We start from the raw sequence: 15,753 nt of genomic DNA, 5'->3' as shown, positions 1-15,753 counted from the left end.
GCGGAGTGCGCAAGCGCGGGTGCCAGCTGGAGCTGAGGAGATCTCTGGGAGGCCCTTGGGGTTTAAGGGTGGGCTACCAGGGGAGGGGCTTCGAGGCTGCCCCGGACTGAAGGAAACGCGTTCTGGGAGCTTGGCGTCGTGTTTGTTGCTGAAAAATCCCTGGTAGGTCTTAGAAAGAAGTCTTGACACCAGCAAACACATAATATACGTACGAGGCGCACAGCAGGTGCTCAGTATATATGCCCAAGTAGAATGTGGATCTACATCAAGTACTCAATAAAAATATCCCCAAACCCTAGTAGAACGGGGAGCGGACGACACAGAAAGGTCGCTCGCGCTTGCTCGCTCTCCCTCCTTCCCTTCCTTCCTTTTCTCGGGGTTTTTTTTTTTTTTTTCTTCTTCTTGCAGTTCTGAACAAATTGTTCTGTAAATTCTGTTAGGTTAAGGTGATCCATAAATTTGCCCCCCCACCCCGTTATCGGCCATTTCTCTTTCCTCAGTTTTAGTTACCAGCCCCTCAACTGCCATCCCCTCCTCTTTTGGTGAGGTCAATAGTAGCCTAATGCTGTGTTACAATGTGTACATCATTCACCTCACTTCCTTGCATTATTAGGCATTTTATCCTCTCACGTCACAGAAGAAGGGTGAGTACGGCCCAATAAGTAAGATATTTTGAGAAAGAGAACACATTCATATAAGTTTTGTTATATTATACAGCATATTGTTATAATTGTTCTATTTAATTATTATTTCTGTTAACCTCTTACTGTGCCTAATTTATAAATTAAATTTTATTATAGGCATGTATGTATGGAAAGAAAAACAATATGGGTTCATCTACCCTTCCAGGCATCCCCTGAGGGTCTTGAAATGTGTCCTCTGAGGATAAGGGGGGACTAATGAATTGCCATTCAGATGTCCTTTATCCTTACTGATTTTTTAAAATCTAGTAATTAGAGGTATGAGAGAAGTGTGTCTATTTCTGTTTTCCCTTTAGTTCCATCAGGTTTTACTTCAAGTATTTTCAAGCTCTGTTAAGTACTTATATTTATGTTTTTGTCTTCCTGATGAAGAGGATTGAAAAGTGAACATTAGGAAGATATCTTCGGAAGTCTTTCTCAAGGGAGTAATCATTGAATTTGTCATGTCCTGGGTTCATTAGGAAAGGAATAGGATAAGCCCACCAGGATTTATCCACCACTGCAGCATCCTCCCCATCTCAAATGTTTTGATACAGGAGTTAATTGATAGAAGAAGTTGTTCTTCTCTCAAGAATATAAAACTTAAAAAAAGAATACAAAACTTTAGAAATTATTTAAAAATGTTGAGGCCAATCTTATTTTGCAAATAGAATATATATGAAGTAGGAGATACATGAAAACTACAATTCTGGATTTGTCTATTTCTCCCTTGAGTTGGTTCAGTTTTTGCTTCATGTATTTTGAAGCTCAATTGTATAGTATATTCACATTTATGATTGTCTTCCCAGTGAATTGACCCTTCTATTATGAAACGTTTTTCTGTGTCTCATCTTCATGTCTATTTTGTCTAGTATTAGTATAGTCAGTCTAGTTTTCTTATGCTTACTGCTTGGCTGGTATATCTTTTTCCATTTTTTCCCCTTGAATCTACCTGTGATTTTATATTTAAAATACGTTTCTGGTAGATCTCATGTAATTTTTTTAAAAAGATTATTTATTTATTTATTTGACAGAGAGAGAGAGAGAGCGGGAGAGGGAACACAAGCAAAGGGAGTGGGAGAGGGAGAAACAGGCCTCCCGCTGAGCAGGGAGCCTGATGCGGGGCTCGATCCCAGGACCCTGGGATCATGACCAGAGCCAAAGGCAGATGCTTAACGACTGAGCCACCCAGGTGCCCCAATTTCATGTAATTTGGGTTTCACATTTTTTATCCAGTGTGACAGTCTCTGGCTTTTCATTGAAATACTTAGTCCATTTATATTTATGTAATTAATAATTTGGTTGGATTTATATTTACTATTTGGTTGGTTTCTATTTGCCACATTTTTTAATTAACTATCCTTTTTTTGGAGAATTGATCAATTTTTTCTGATATATTTGAATTTTTCTGTTGGCTCTTTACTATACCTTCCTGCATCTTGTTAGAGGTTGCTGTAGGGATTAAAATATGCATCCTTATTTATTTATTTATTTATTTATTTTAAGATTCCATTTATTTATTTGACAGAGAGAGAGATAGCGAGAGCAGGAACACAAGCAGGGGGAGTGGGAGAGCGAGAAGCAGGCTTCCTGCCGAGCAGGGAGCCCGATGTGGGACTCGATCCCAGGACCCTGGGATCATGACCTGAGCCGAAGGCAGACGCTTAACGACTGAGCCACCCAGGCGCCCAATATGCATCCTTATTAAACATAGTTTACTTAGAATTAATATTATACTACTCCATGTAAAATATAAGAGCCTTGTAAACATTATCATTTCATTTACAATTCTTATTCTTTGTCCTACTGTTGTCATGATTTTTCCAGCTACATACATTATAAACCCCACTACACAGTGTTGCATTATTTTGCTTTAAACAGTCATGTATATTACTAACATTTAAAGAAGAAAACATACTTTATATTTATTTTATATTGACCATAATTGATGTTCTTCCTTCCTTCCTATTGGGACTGTATTTTCATCTAAAGTCAATTCTCTTCAACCTGAAGAATTTCCTTTACTATTTTCTAAACTGCAGTTCTGCTAGTTATAATCTAAATTTAAATTATCTGACTATATCTTTATTTTATCTTCATTTTAAAAGCATATTTTCTGGGCGCCTGGGTGGCTCAGTTGGTTGGGCGACTGCCTTCGGCTCAGGTCATGATCCTGGAGTCCAGGATCGAGTCCCGCATTGGGCTCCCTGCTCAGCAGGGAGTCTGCTTCTCCCTCTGACTCTTCTGCCTCTCATGTGCTCTCTCTCTCTCATTCTCTCTCTCAAATAAATAAATAAAATCTTTAAAAAAAAAAAAGCATATTTTCTCTGGAAATAAAATTCTAAGTTGACATACTTTTCCTTAGCGCTTTAAAGATATTATTCCATGGTCTTTTGGCTACCACTATTTCTAATTAAGTCAGCATTATTCATATTTTTGTTCCCCAATATTTTATGTATTGTTTTTCTCTGTCTGATTATAAGATTTTCTATTTGTTGAATTTTGGTAGTTTTGGTCATAGTTTTTGTCCTACCACATTCTGTTAATCCTCTCATTCTAGAACTTTAGTTATAAGTCTTGTTCCATAAATACTTCTGTTTAGTTTTTTCAATCTTTTTCCTTTTTGTACTTCAGATTGGATCATTATTGATCTATCATGGTGATTACTGACTGTTTCTTCCGATGCCTCCCATCTGTTCTTATGCGCATTCAGTGAAATTTTCATCTCAGTTTTTTCAGTTGTAAAACTTCCATTTTCTTTTTTTCTTTTAAGATTTATTTATTTATTTAAGAGAGAGAGTGCGCAAGCGGGAGGAGGGGCAGAGGGAGATGGATAAGCAGACTCCTCACTGAGTGGGGAGCCCAAACAGGGCATTATCCCAGGACCCTGAGATCATGACCTGAGCTGAAACCAAGAGCCAGCTGCTTAACCGACTGAGCCACCCAGGTGCCCCATAAAGCTTCCATTTTCAGTTCTATTTTATACATTCTGTTTTTCTGCGGAGGTTCCTATTGTTGACGCAAAATGAACAAACCTTTTAGAATCTCTAAGAAAGAGTTTTATCTGAGCCCAAGTTAGGACAGCTGCCCAGGAAACATGCTCTTCACAGGAAAGAAAGTGCTCCAGAGAAAGAACAGTTTTTACAGGAATATATAGTTTTTTACATCTTGTAAAAGCTCAAAAGATTATAATTAGCATATAGGCAGGAATCACAAATTTTAATGTCAAGGAATGCAGGGATTAGGAGCATTGATCAATAAATATCTCAAGGAGAAGATGGTTCTCCTTTAGGCTACTCATTCACAAAGCAGATGTACAATGCAAACATGGCTGATCATAAATCAGACTTTTGGTTTGAACAAAGTTTATATATAGTCATGCTGACTTAGAAAGAAATCTTAAATGGCTTCCTTTGTGTATCAGGCCTCTAGAGAGTTTGTCTCTCATCATTGTCCATTTATTCGTTATCAAAGGAAATTCTTCAGGTTGAAGAGAATTGACTTTAGATGAAAATACAGTCCCAATAGGAAGGAAGGAAGAACATCAGTTATGGTCAATATAAAATGTCCATATTTTCCATTAAGTTAATAAACATATTTATACTACCTTCTAATTCCGGTATCTGGGTAATCCCAAGTTCTATTTCTATTGATTGCTTTTTTTCCTGCTTATGGATCACATTTTCCAGCTTTTTTGAATGCCTAGTCATTTTTTATTGTATACTGTACATCATGGATACTATGTTGTTGAGAGTTTGGATTTTGTTATCTTACTTCAAGAATATTGATTTTTTTATAGCAGCCAGTTAATTTTCTGGCAAATCAGTTTGATCCTTTCAAGGCCTACTTTGAAGCTTCTGGTAGATTTAGAGTAGCTTTGCTTTAGGTCTAACTTAGCCCTACACTTAAAATGTGTACTTTCTAGAGTATTAGCAAACTACTCGGGTTTTCAGAAGTGTTTATCCACTCTACGTGTTTTGAATTTCCTGTTTCCCAGTACTGTGTAACTTCTAGAATCACCGTTCAGCTCACAGCTCTCCAGCAGTTGTTCTCTGCTAGGTTATGTGGAGTCTCCCTGCACATGCACAACGTAGTATTAAAATTTTAAGAAAATTCCTATGCACAGTTCTGGGACTCTTCTTTGCAGAGAACTGTTCTCTTGATCCTACCCCATAAATTCCAGCCACCTGAGCCTTCCCAAATAGTTTCATAATATAACTTGAAATCCGGAATTGTGATGCCTCCAGATACGCTTTCCTTTTCTTTTTTTTTTTTTTTTTAGATTTTATTTATTTATTTGACAGAGAGAGACACAGCGAGAGAGGGAATACAAGCAAGGGGAGTGGGAGAGGGAGAAGCAGGCTTCCCACAGAGCAGGGAGCCCAATGTGGGGCTCGATCCTGGGACCCTGGAATCATGACCTGAGCCAAAGGCAGACGTTTAACGACTGAGCCACCCAGGCGCCCACGCTTTCTTTTTCAAGATTGATTTGGCTATTCGGGTTCTTTTGTGGTTCCATACAAATTTTAGGATTGTTTGTTCTAGCTCTGTGAAAAATGCTGTTGGTATTTTGGTAGGGATTGCACTAACTGTGTAGATTGTTCTTCCAATCTATGAACATGGAATGTCTTTCCATTTCCTTCTGTCATCTTTAATTTCTTTCATCAGTATTTTATAGTTTTCAGAGTACAGGTCTTTCACCTCTTTGGTTAGGTTTATTCCTAGGTATCTTACTATTTTTGGTGTAATTTTAAATGTTTTTTTTTTTTTAATTTCTCTTTCTGCTTCTTCATTGGTGTATGAAATGCAACAGATTTCTGTAGATTCATTTTTTATTCTGCCACATTACTGAATTCATTGATCAGTTCTAGCAGTTTTTGGGTAGAGTCTTTTGGGTTTTCTTTATATAGTATCACATCATCTGCAAATACTGAAAGTTGTACTTCTTCCTTACTGACTTGGATACCTTTTTTGTTGTTGTTGTTGTTGTCTAGATTGCTGTGGCTAGGACTTACAGTACTATGTTGAATAAAAGTGGTGAGAGTGGACAACCTTATCTTGTTCCTGACCTTAGTTAGGGGAAAGGCTTTCAGTTTTTCCCATTGAAGTTGATGTTAGCTGTGGGTTTCTCATATATGGCCTTTATTATGCTGAGATATGTTCCTTTTAAACCTACTTTGTTGAGTGTTTTTTAAATGAATGAATGTTGTACTCTGTCACATGCTTTTTCTGCATCTATTCAAATAAACATATGATTCTTACCCTTCCTCTTATTGGTGTGATATATCATGTTGATTCATTTGTAAATATTGAACCCCTTGCAACCCAGGAATAAATCCCGCTTGATCATGGTGAACGATTTTTTTAATGTATTGTTGTATTTGGTTTGCTAGTATTTTGTTGATGATTTTTACATCTATGTTCTTCAAAGATACTGGCCAATAGTTCTCTTTTTTTATGGTGTCTTTATCTGGTTTTGGTATCAGGGTAATGCTGGCCTCATAGAATGAATTTGGAAATTTTCCTTCCTTTTCTAGTTTTTGGAATATTTTGAGAAAAATAGGTATTAACTCTTCTTTAAATGTTTGGTAGAGGGCACCTGGGTGGCTCAGATGGTTAGGCGTCTGCCTTCGGCTCAGGTCATGATCCCAGGGTCCTGGGATCGGGTCCCGCATAGGGCTCCCTGCTCAGCGGGGAGCCTGCTTCTCCCTCTGCTTCTCTCTCTGTCTCTTATGAATAAATAAATAAAATATTAAAAAAAAAAATAAAAATAAATGTTTGGTAGAATTTGCCAGGAAGCCATCTGGTCCTGGACTTTTGTTTGTTGGGAGTTTTTTGATTACTGATTCAGTTTCATTGCTGGTAATCAGTCTGTTCAAATTTTCTATTTCTTCTTGCTTCAGTTTTGGTAGGTTATATGTTTCTAGGAATTTATCCATTTCTTCTAGGTTGTCCAATTTGTTGGCATATAGTTTTTAATAACATTCTGGTTTTTATAATTTTTTAAAAGATTTTATTTATTTGACAGAGAGAGAGAGCACAAGTAAGGGGAGTGGCAGGCAGAGGGAGAAGCAGGCTCCCCACTGAGCAGGGAGCCTGATGCGGGGCTCCATCCCAGGACCCTGGGATCATGACCCGAGCTGAAGGCAGACGCTCAACTGACTGAGCCACCCAGGCGCCCCAGTTTTTCATAATATTCTATTATAATTATTTGTATTTCTGTGGTGTTGGTTATTTCTACTCTCTCATCTGTAATTTTATATTTATTTGGGTCCTTTCTTTTTTTTCCTTGCTAAGTCTGGCTAGAGGTTTATCAATTTTATTGATATTTTCAAAGAACCAGCTCTTGGCTTCATTGATCTGTTCTGTTGTGTTTTTAGTTTCTGTATCATTTATTCCTGCTCTACTCTTTATTATTTCCTTCCTTCTGCTGGTTTTAGGTTTTGTTTGTTACTCTTTCTCTAGCTCCTTTAGGTGTAGAGTTGGTTATTTGAGATTTTTCTTGCTTCTTGAGGTAGACCTTAATTGCAATAAACTTCCCTCTTAGCAACTGCCTTTGCTGCATCCCAAAGGTTTTGAACCATTGTGTTTTTATTTTCATTTGTTTCCATGTACCTTTTTTATTTCTTTTATATCCTGATTAACCCATCAATTGTTTAGTAGCATGTTATTTGACCTTCATGTATTTGTGGTCTTTCCAGGTTTTTTCTTGTGGTTGACTTCTAGTTTCATAACATTGTGGTCAGAAAAGATGCATGGTATGATTTTGATCCTTTTGAATTGTTTGAGGTTTGTTTTTTGGCCTAATATGTGATCTATTTTGGAGAATGTTCCATGTTCACTTGAAAAGAATGTGTATTCTGCTGTTTTAGGATAGAATGTTCTGAATATATCTGTTAAATCCATCTGGTCCAGTGTGTCACTCTAAGCCATTGTTAACTTGTTGACTTTCTGCATAGATGATCTGTCCATTGATATAAGTGGGGTGTTAAAGTCCCCTACTATTATTGTATTTATTATCAGTTAGTTCCTTTATGTTTGTTATTAACTGTTTTATGTTTGAGTGCTCCCATGTTGGGTGCATAAATATTTATAATTGTTACATCTTCTTGTTGGATTTCCTCTTTATTATTATACAGTGTTCTTTCTCTTGTTACAGTCTTTGTTTTAAAGTGTATTTTGTTGGGCCACCTGGGTGGCTCAGTTGGTTAAGTAAGCATCTGCCTTCCGTTCAGGTCATGATCCCAGAGTCCTGGGATCAAGCCCTGTGTGGGGGCTCCCTGCTTAGCAGGGAGCCTGCTTCTCCCTCTCCCTCTGCTGTTCCCCCTTCTTGTGCTCTCTCATTTGCAATCTCTCTCTCAAATAAATAAAATCTCTTTTTAAAAAGTGTATTTTGTCCATTATAAGTATTACCACTCCAGATTCCTTTTGACATCCATTTGCATAATAAATATTTTCACATCCCCTCACTTTCAATCTGCAGGTGTCTTTAGGTCTAAAATGAGTCTCTTGCAGGCAGCATATGGATGGGTCTTTATTTTTTTTATCCATTTTGTCACCCTATGTCTTTTGACTGGAACATTTAGTCCATTTACATTCCTAGTAATTACTGATAGAAATGTATTTATTGCCATTTTATTACTTGTTTTGTGGTTGTTTCTGAAGGTTTTTCTCTGATCCTTTCTTGTCTTTTGTGGTTTGCTGGGGGGGGGGTTTGTGGCTACCATTAGGTTTGTATATAACATCTTCTACATATAGCAGTCTATATTAAGTTGATGGTCATTTAAGTTTTTGTTTTTGTTTTTTTTAATTTGAGAGAGAGAGAATGAGAGACAGAGAGCATGAGAGGGAGGAGGGTCAGAGGGAGAAGCAGACTCCCTGCCGAGCAGGGAGCCCGACGCGGGACTCGATCCCGGGACTCCAGGATCATGACCTGAGCCGAAGGCAGTCGCTTAACCAACTGAGCCACCCAGGCGCCCCGATGGTCATTTAAGTTTGAAGCCATTCTTTACTCCTCTTCTCTGCATGTTTCAGGTATATGATATCATATTTTACATCTTTTTGTTTTGTGAGTTCCTTGCCTGATTTTTTACAGAAATACTCATTTTTACTGCTTTTGTGTTTCCTACCTTCATACTGTCATTTTTGGTTTCTCCTTTCCACTGAAAGAGTCTTTTAATATTTCTTGCAGGGCTGGTTTAGTGGTCATGAATTCTTTTAGTTTTGCTTGTCTGGGAAACTCTTGATCTCTCCTTCTCTTCTGAATGATTGCCTTTGTGGATAGAGTATTCTTGGCTGCAGATTTTTTCCCATTCAGCACTTTGAATATATCATGCCACGCCTTTCTGGCTTGGAAAATCTGCTGATAGCCTTATGGGATTTCCTTTGTATGTAACTGTCTTCTTCTGTCTTGCTACTTTTATTTATTTTTTTAAAAGATTTTATTTATTTATTTGAGGGAGTGTCCTCCACTCTTTTGTCAAGTCCTGTAAGTATCCTTATGATCATTGCTTTAAATTTTCCATCAGGCATGTTACTTATATCTGTTTCACAATAAAAAATGGCATTGTCCTATTTTTTATTTGGGACAAATTCCTGTGTCTTCTCATTTTGTCTAAGTCTCTGTACCTGTTTCTGTGTGTTAGGAAGGTCTACTACATCTCTCGTTCTTGAGGGCAATGGCTTCATGAAGAGGAGGTACTATATTCCCTTTCCATGTAGTGTCCCCTGTCCCTCTGGACCTGGTACTTCTGGGAGTGTCTCCAATGTGTGCTGCATGCACTCCGCTGTTGTGTCCTGGCCACTTTATCCTTCAGGTCAGTCATCTGCAGAGACTCTCTTTGCCTGTTGTGGGCAGTGTTTGGTCCCTGACCTGAATGTGGTGCATTTTATTTTTTTATGTTTATTTTTTAAAATATTTTATTTATTTATTTGACAGAGAGAGAGAGTGAGCACAAGCAGGGAGAGTGGCAGGCAGAGGGAGAGGGAGAAGCAGACTCCCCACTGAGCAGGGAGCCCGATGCAGGGGCTCGATCCCAGGACCCTGGGATTATGACCCGAGCCGAAGGCAGACGCTTAACTGACTGAGCCACCCAGGCGCCCTGAATGTGGTTCATTTTAACTAGGTGTGCTCTGGCCTGCTTGTGAAATGAGACCTATCACTGCCGTCATGGGAAATGAGGCCTCACAAAACTCCCAGGTCAAGAGACATGGTATTGAGCCAGTCTTCTGGGGAAGGGGGCATGCCAAGCTGGGACTGAGGACGGTGTGACTGGGAAGGGTGCAGGGAGGTGGGGTTTGGTGTAAGCAGTTAGGTAGTGAGTATGAGTGCCTGGGTGGTTTCCTTAGGTGGCCCTGTGCTTATGCTGACCGATGGCTGAGGGAAATGATGCCTGACAATTCCTTTCTTCCCAGAGAGCTCTCTGTGAACACTGCCTCTCTGGGATGCTCCAAGATGAGCAGTAACCTCCCCACCGGGTACCCCAGGAGCTCTTCAGATTGCTGTTTCCATGCTCTATGTCTGTGGGCTGTGTGCCTTACCTTTCCCCCAAGAACAGCCCCAGTGCCCTCCAAGCTCTCCTATAGCCAAGCATGCCGGTCTTTAAAACTCCCGGCATTAAGCCCCACTAGTTGCAAGAACTCATGAAATTTGGGCCTTCTTGGGGCGCCTGGGTGGCTCAGTTGTTAAGCATCTGCCTTCGGCTCAGGTCATGATCCCAGGGTCCTGGGATCGAGCCCCACATTGGGCTCCCTGCTCAGCGGGAAGCCTGCTTCTCCCTCCCGCACTCCCTCTGCTTGTGTTCCCTCTCTTGCTGTGTCTCTCTCTGTCAAATAAATAAATAAAATCTTAAAAAAAAAAAAAAAAAAGAAATTTGGGCCCTCTCGCTTTCCAAACCAATTGCTGTGGGGATTCATTTTTCCTGTGCATTCCCCTGTGTGTAGTCTGTCTCTCACCCTTCTCTGCAACCATGGATCCCTTGCTGCTGCCATGACCACGATCTGTTTCTCTCCCAAGCTGCGTCTCCATACTTCCTTCTTCAGTGTGGCCTCTTCTCTGCCTTTAGTTGTGGAGTTTTTTCTGCCAGTCTTCAGATCGATTTCTGGGGTATTTAGGATGATATGATAGTTATGTAGTTGTATTTGTGAGCCTAGGGTCCTCCTATTCCACCACCATCTTTTCCTTCTTATCCACTCTTTTAATTTCCTTGTCCCACCCCATTTCTCCCTTAAAACCTTCCTATTTCCTATAGCTCCCTAGAGCTCCTTTCTACTTGCTAGATGGGATGCTGCCAGCTTCAGGAATCATGGAATAAAACTAAGAGACCTTCAAATTTACTCAGTTGAATTTTGTTTTTTAACAACACACACATATATAATTATAGATATGTGTATATACTTGGGTTAGTATATACAAATATATTCTTTACTTTTGTCTGCTGAGAGGGCCTGGAAGCAATGACATCCCAGGGAAAATGAGCAATCTCTGTGCCCAGATCTTGGCTTCTAATACCATTCTTTTTTTTTTTTTAAGATTTTATTTATTTGCGAGAGAGAGAATGAGAGACAGAGAGCATGAGAGGGAGGAGGGTCAGAGGGAGAAGCAGACTCCCTGCCGAGCAGGGAGCCCGATGCGGGACTCGATCCCGGGACTCCAGGATCATGACCTGAGCCGAAGGCAGTCGCTTAACCAACTGAGCCACCCAGGCGCCCTCTAATACCATTCTAAAATGAAAGGAATAATAGCTCTTGGAGAAATGGCTGATTCTAGGACTGGGCAGAGAATATACAAAATAAGCCTGGAATATATTGTAGTACCAGCAAGTAAAGGAAGTACTCAAAAACAAGATGATGGAACTTTGTCAAAGGGCCACAGGAGCCAACTGAAAGAGCTCACAATAGCCAAAGCTGGAACAATTTGAGAAAAAAAAATAGTATGGTATAAAATAAATACCCATGAGTCCATCCTGATATAAATAAATGGTTGAATAAATAAATAGATGGGAGTTGGGGTGCCTGGCTGGCTCAGTCAGTAGAGCATGTGACCCTTGATCTCAGGGTTGTGAATTCGAGCCCCACAGGAGGCATAGAAATTACTTTTTTAAAAAATGAGAAAAAAAAATAGAGAATAGATAAATCTCCCATATAGAAGAATTCTAGATAATTTGTAGATTACCCCCTCTGCAGGTAGTTGGAGCATTACTTCCTACACATTAAGTGTGGGCTGTACATAGTGACTTTCTTCCATAGAGTAAAGTACAGGAAGGGGAAAAAGTAAATTTACAGTGGAGAAAGCTGGCAAACACTTCCTCAGCTAGGTGTTTAAGGCTAACATCATCAGTGATAAGTTATGTTGATAGCATACCTTTGATATGATGTTTTGAGAATGGTAGTTGTGATCTTTCTCCCAAAAAATCCAAACCCCCAGTCTAACTAGGAGGAAAACATTAAACAATCCCAACTTTAGTGACATTCTATAAAATGTCAGTACTTCTCAAAACTGTCATGGACATCAAAAACAAGGACACTCAGAGAAACTGTCACAATCTTGAGAAGCATAAGGAGACAGGATGACTAAATGTATGTATCCTGGATGGGATTCTGGAACAGAAGAAGGACATTAGGTAAAAACTAAAGAAAATTGACTGGAGTATGGGGCTTTAGTTAATCATGTATCAATATTGATTCATTAGTTGTGATAATGTACCATAGTAATGTAAGATGTTAAGAAAAGGGGAAACTGGGTACTCATTATTTGGAAACTGAACTATTTTTGTAAATCTAAAACCATTCTAAAAGAAAAAGATTGTTTAAAACAAAGTCTGAGGCTATAAAATAATTAATTTAATCATTTTAATTTTAAATCTTTAATTGTAATTTAATTGTAAATCTTACTTTTAATTAAAAACAAGTGAAAAGTTAGATTTATTATAATGACACCAGAGTATTTCAAGGATCCCAATAGCAGAAAGTGGCCAGACCTCAGGAATTTGGAACAAAGCCTTTAAAACTCAATTAAGCCTCTAAATCTCCCACCATACCTCAGTTCCCCACTCCCTGAAATATTAAAAAAGAAAACATATGCATAAAACCAGGTTAATCTCCAAAAGAGCAGACTGGGCTTTTTTTTTATTCTAAAAGCTTAGTCCGATTTTATGCATTCTTTTTCCTTCCTAAGAAAATGGAGACAGTGGCAGAGACGATAGAAAAATCAAGCTAGGGCGCCTGGGTGGCTCAGTCAGTTAAGCATCTATCTGCCTTTGGCTCAGGTCGTGATCCTAGAGTCCTGGGATTGAGCCACCATGAGTTGGGCTCTCTGCTCAGCAGGGAGTCTGCTTCTCCTTCTGCCTTTCCTGCTACTTGTGCTCTCCCTCTCTCAAATAAATAAATAAATAAATAAATAAATAAATAAAATCTTCTAAAAAAATCAAGCTCAGTGTTGCTCCTAGAACTCTATTCAAAAGAAAAGAAATGGAAAACACGAGAGAAAATGACATGTAAAAGGCAGCTCCAGAAATTCTAATGTCTGATAGAAATTCTAGAAGGAGAAACCAATAATAATGAAGAAGAGGGAATTTGAAGCAAAAAAAAAAAGACAAGGAGAGAAATTTTCTTGAAGGTGAAAAAAAGACACATTTTCAAATAAGACTTGTAAAAAGCTAAACTTTAGCTCTATTTGCCAGGCTAGTTTTAAGAATGTTATATATATTGGGGCGCCTAGGTGGCTCAGTCATGAAGTGTCTGCCTTCTGCTCAGGTCATGGTCCCAGGGTCCTGGGATCGAGCTCCACATCGGGCACCCCGCTCCGCGGGAGGCCTGCTTCTCCCTCTCCCACTCCCCCTGCTTGTGTCCCCTCTCTCGCTCTGTCTCTGTCAAATAAATAAATAAATAAATAAATAAATAAATAAATAAATAAATAAATAAATAAAATCTTTAAAAAAAAAAGAATGTTATATGTATTAATTATTCCTCATGACAGCCCCATTTGTGTGTGCTGTTTTGATTCTCATGTGACAGACACAGAGGCAGAGAGAGGTGAAGTAGCTTGCACAACATCATAGAATAAGTAAAGGAGGAGGCAGAATGCAAACACATTCTCTTTGTTAGTAAAACTTTTTATTTTGAAATAATTTCACCCTTACGGAAAGTTGCAAGAATGCCACAAAGAATTCCCACCCTTCATGTAGATTCTGCAGTTGCTAACATTTACTACATTTGTTTCATGATTTTTTTTTTTCCGAACAGTTGTCATTCGGAAAAGTCAGTTGCATACATAGGCTCCTTTACCCCTAAATGTTTCAATATATACGTTCTCTTTTGTAATCGCAGGACAATGATCAAAATTGGAAAATTAGACTGATATAATACTTTTGTTCTATCTATAAACCTTATTCATATTTCACAATTGTTCCAATAAAGCTTTTATAGAAATTTTTTTTTCTGGTCCAGGGTCATCCATTACATTTAATTGTCCTGTCTGTTTAGTCTCCTTTCATGTGAAACAATTCCTCAAACTTTGTCTTTCTTGATCTTGACTTTCTTGAACAGAAAAGGCCAGTTGTTCTGTACAATATTGCTGACTTTGCATTTTTCTGTGATTTCCTTATGATTAGATTCTGATTATGCCATCTGGCAGGAATAGAACAGGAGTTGCTCTGTTCTTCTTAGTGCATTATAACCTGTCAAAAAGGAGACAGCAGACCAAAAATGGAGTCATTTGTGCTAAAACCCATGTCAGCAAACCAAGACTTAATGCCTAACCTAACTGCAGTTTCAACTCCCAGGAATTGCTGATCTATATCACTGTGTAAATCAGTCCTACTAGCTAGCTAATTATTTGTTGTTTTTTTTTTCCTGCTTTTGGCTTGAGGGAGTATGGTCAAATTGTCTTTCAAATGTTGCTTAGGTTAGGGGCACCTAGCTGGCTCAGTCAGTACAGTGTGTGACTATTGAATTTGGGGTCACAATTTTGAAATTGTGTAGACCTATGTTGGGTGTAGAGCTTACTTTAAAAAAAGTTGCTTGGTTTTTTTCCCTTGTAGTGTGGGGAAATACCTTTTCCTGCTTATATTCCAACTTAGGGTCTTTATTTGTATAAATAGCTAAAATATTAACATGGTCCCCAAAGTAAAAAATATCCAGAAAGGTATATTGGAGAAGTGTCACCTCCCCATCCCTTCATGGACTAAAATTTCCTATATTTTTGGGTCTATTTATAGACTTTCTGTTCTATTCCACTGGTCTGTTCATGCATGAGTACCACATCATTTTGATTATAGGGACTTTTTAGTATTTTTAAATATCTGGTAGGACTAGGACCCCTTTGTAGCTTTTCTTTTTCAGTGTTAACCTGGCTATTCTTGCATAAAACCTGTACTGCTCCCACTATATATACTTTAGATGAAAAGACCGACTGAATTGTCCCCCTGTGGTAATTCTCCTTCCCAGTATCTTTTCATGACCCTTATCAGAATCTGAACTTTTCTTAATTAGGGACACACTGATTGTCTGTTTCCCAGATTTTCCTGGGGATCTTGTCTTCAATATTCACTAACATATTGTCAAAGGCTAGAGCATTCCATGGCACACTGTAGGGATGCATTAAACACAAGCACTTTGTACACATTTTTTTCATTAGCTATTCTGGTGGGTGCATACTCATCACATTCTGGTTTTAATTTTTGCATTTTCTTAATAATGAACTTGAACAAATTTGGTTATCTTTTTTGGCCATTTGGATATCATTTTTTTGAAGTGTTTGAGTTTCTTTCCCATTTCCTATTTGGTTGTCTGTCATTTATTGATCTGTAGGGGTTCTTTATATATTCTGGTTGACTCTTTGGTCAAATATACATATATTTATTTAATATATATAATATATATTATAATATATCTAATATATTAATTTACATTTTTGTTTATATACATATGTTATATATATTTTATATTAACATATGTTGTATTATATTTATATATAATATAAAATATAGTCTCTCTGTGGCTTCTTTTCACTTTCTTAATGGTGTCTTTTGATGAAAATAGATTCTTAAATTTAATACAGTAAAATTTAGGGGCG

General features: G+C 38.3%; 1 long non-coding RNA gene across 3 annotated transcripts in view; it reads left to right on the top strand.

Annotated features, from left to right (window-relative positions):
- The first annotated feature begins 25 nt into the window (after positions 1 to 25).
- The window catches only part of LOC135362858 (uncharacterized), a 120,452-nt gene continuing 104,724 nt past the window's right edge, over positions 26 to 15,753 (top strand). For all 3 annotated transcript variants that reach the window (XR_010408232.1, XR_010408233.1, XR_010408234.1), the window contains exon 1: positions 26 to 162. This is a non-coding gene — a long non-coding RNA (uncharacterized LOC135362858). The remainder of the gene's footprint in view (positions 163 to 15,753) is intronic.

Source organism: Mirounga angustirostris, unplaced genomic scaffold (assembly GCF_029215605.1).
Source record: "Mirounga angustirostris isolate CCGP_5_RB_7025 unplaced genomic scaffold, mMirAng1.0.hap1 SCAF_16, whole genome shotgun sequence".
Taxonomy (NCBI): domain Eukaryota; kingdom Metazoa; phylum Chordata; class Mammalia; order Carnivora; family Phocidae; genus Mirounga; species Mirounga angustirostris.
Note: the sequence above shows the minus strand (reverse complement) of the source record. Positions and strands in the feature narration are given on the sequence as shown.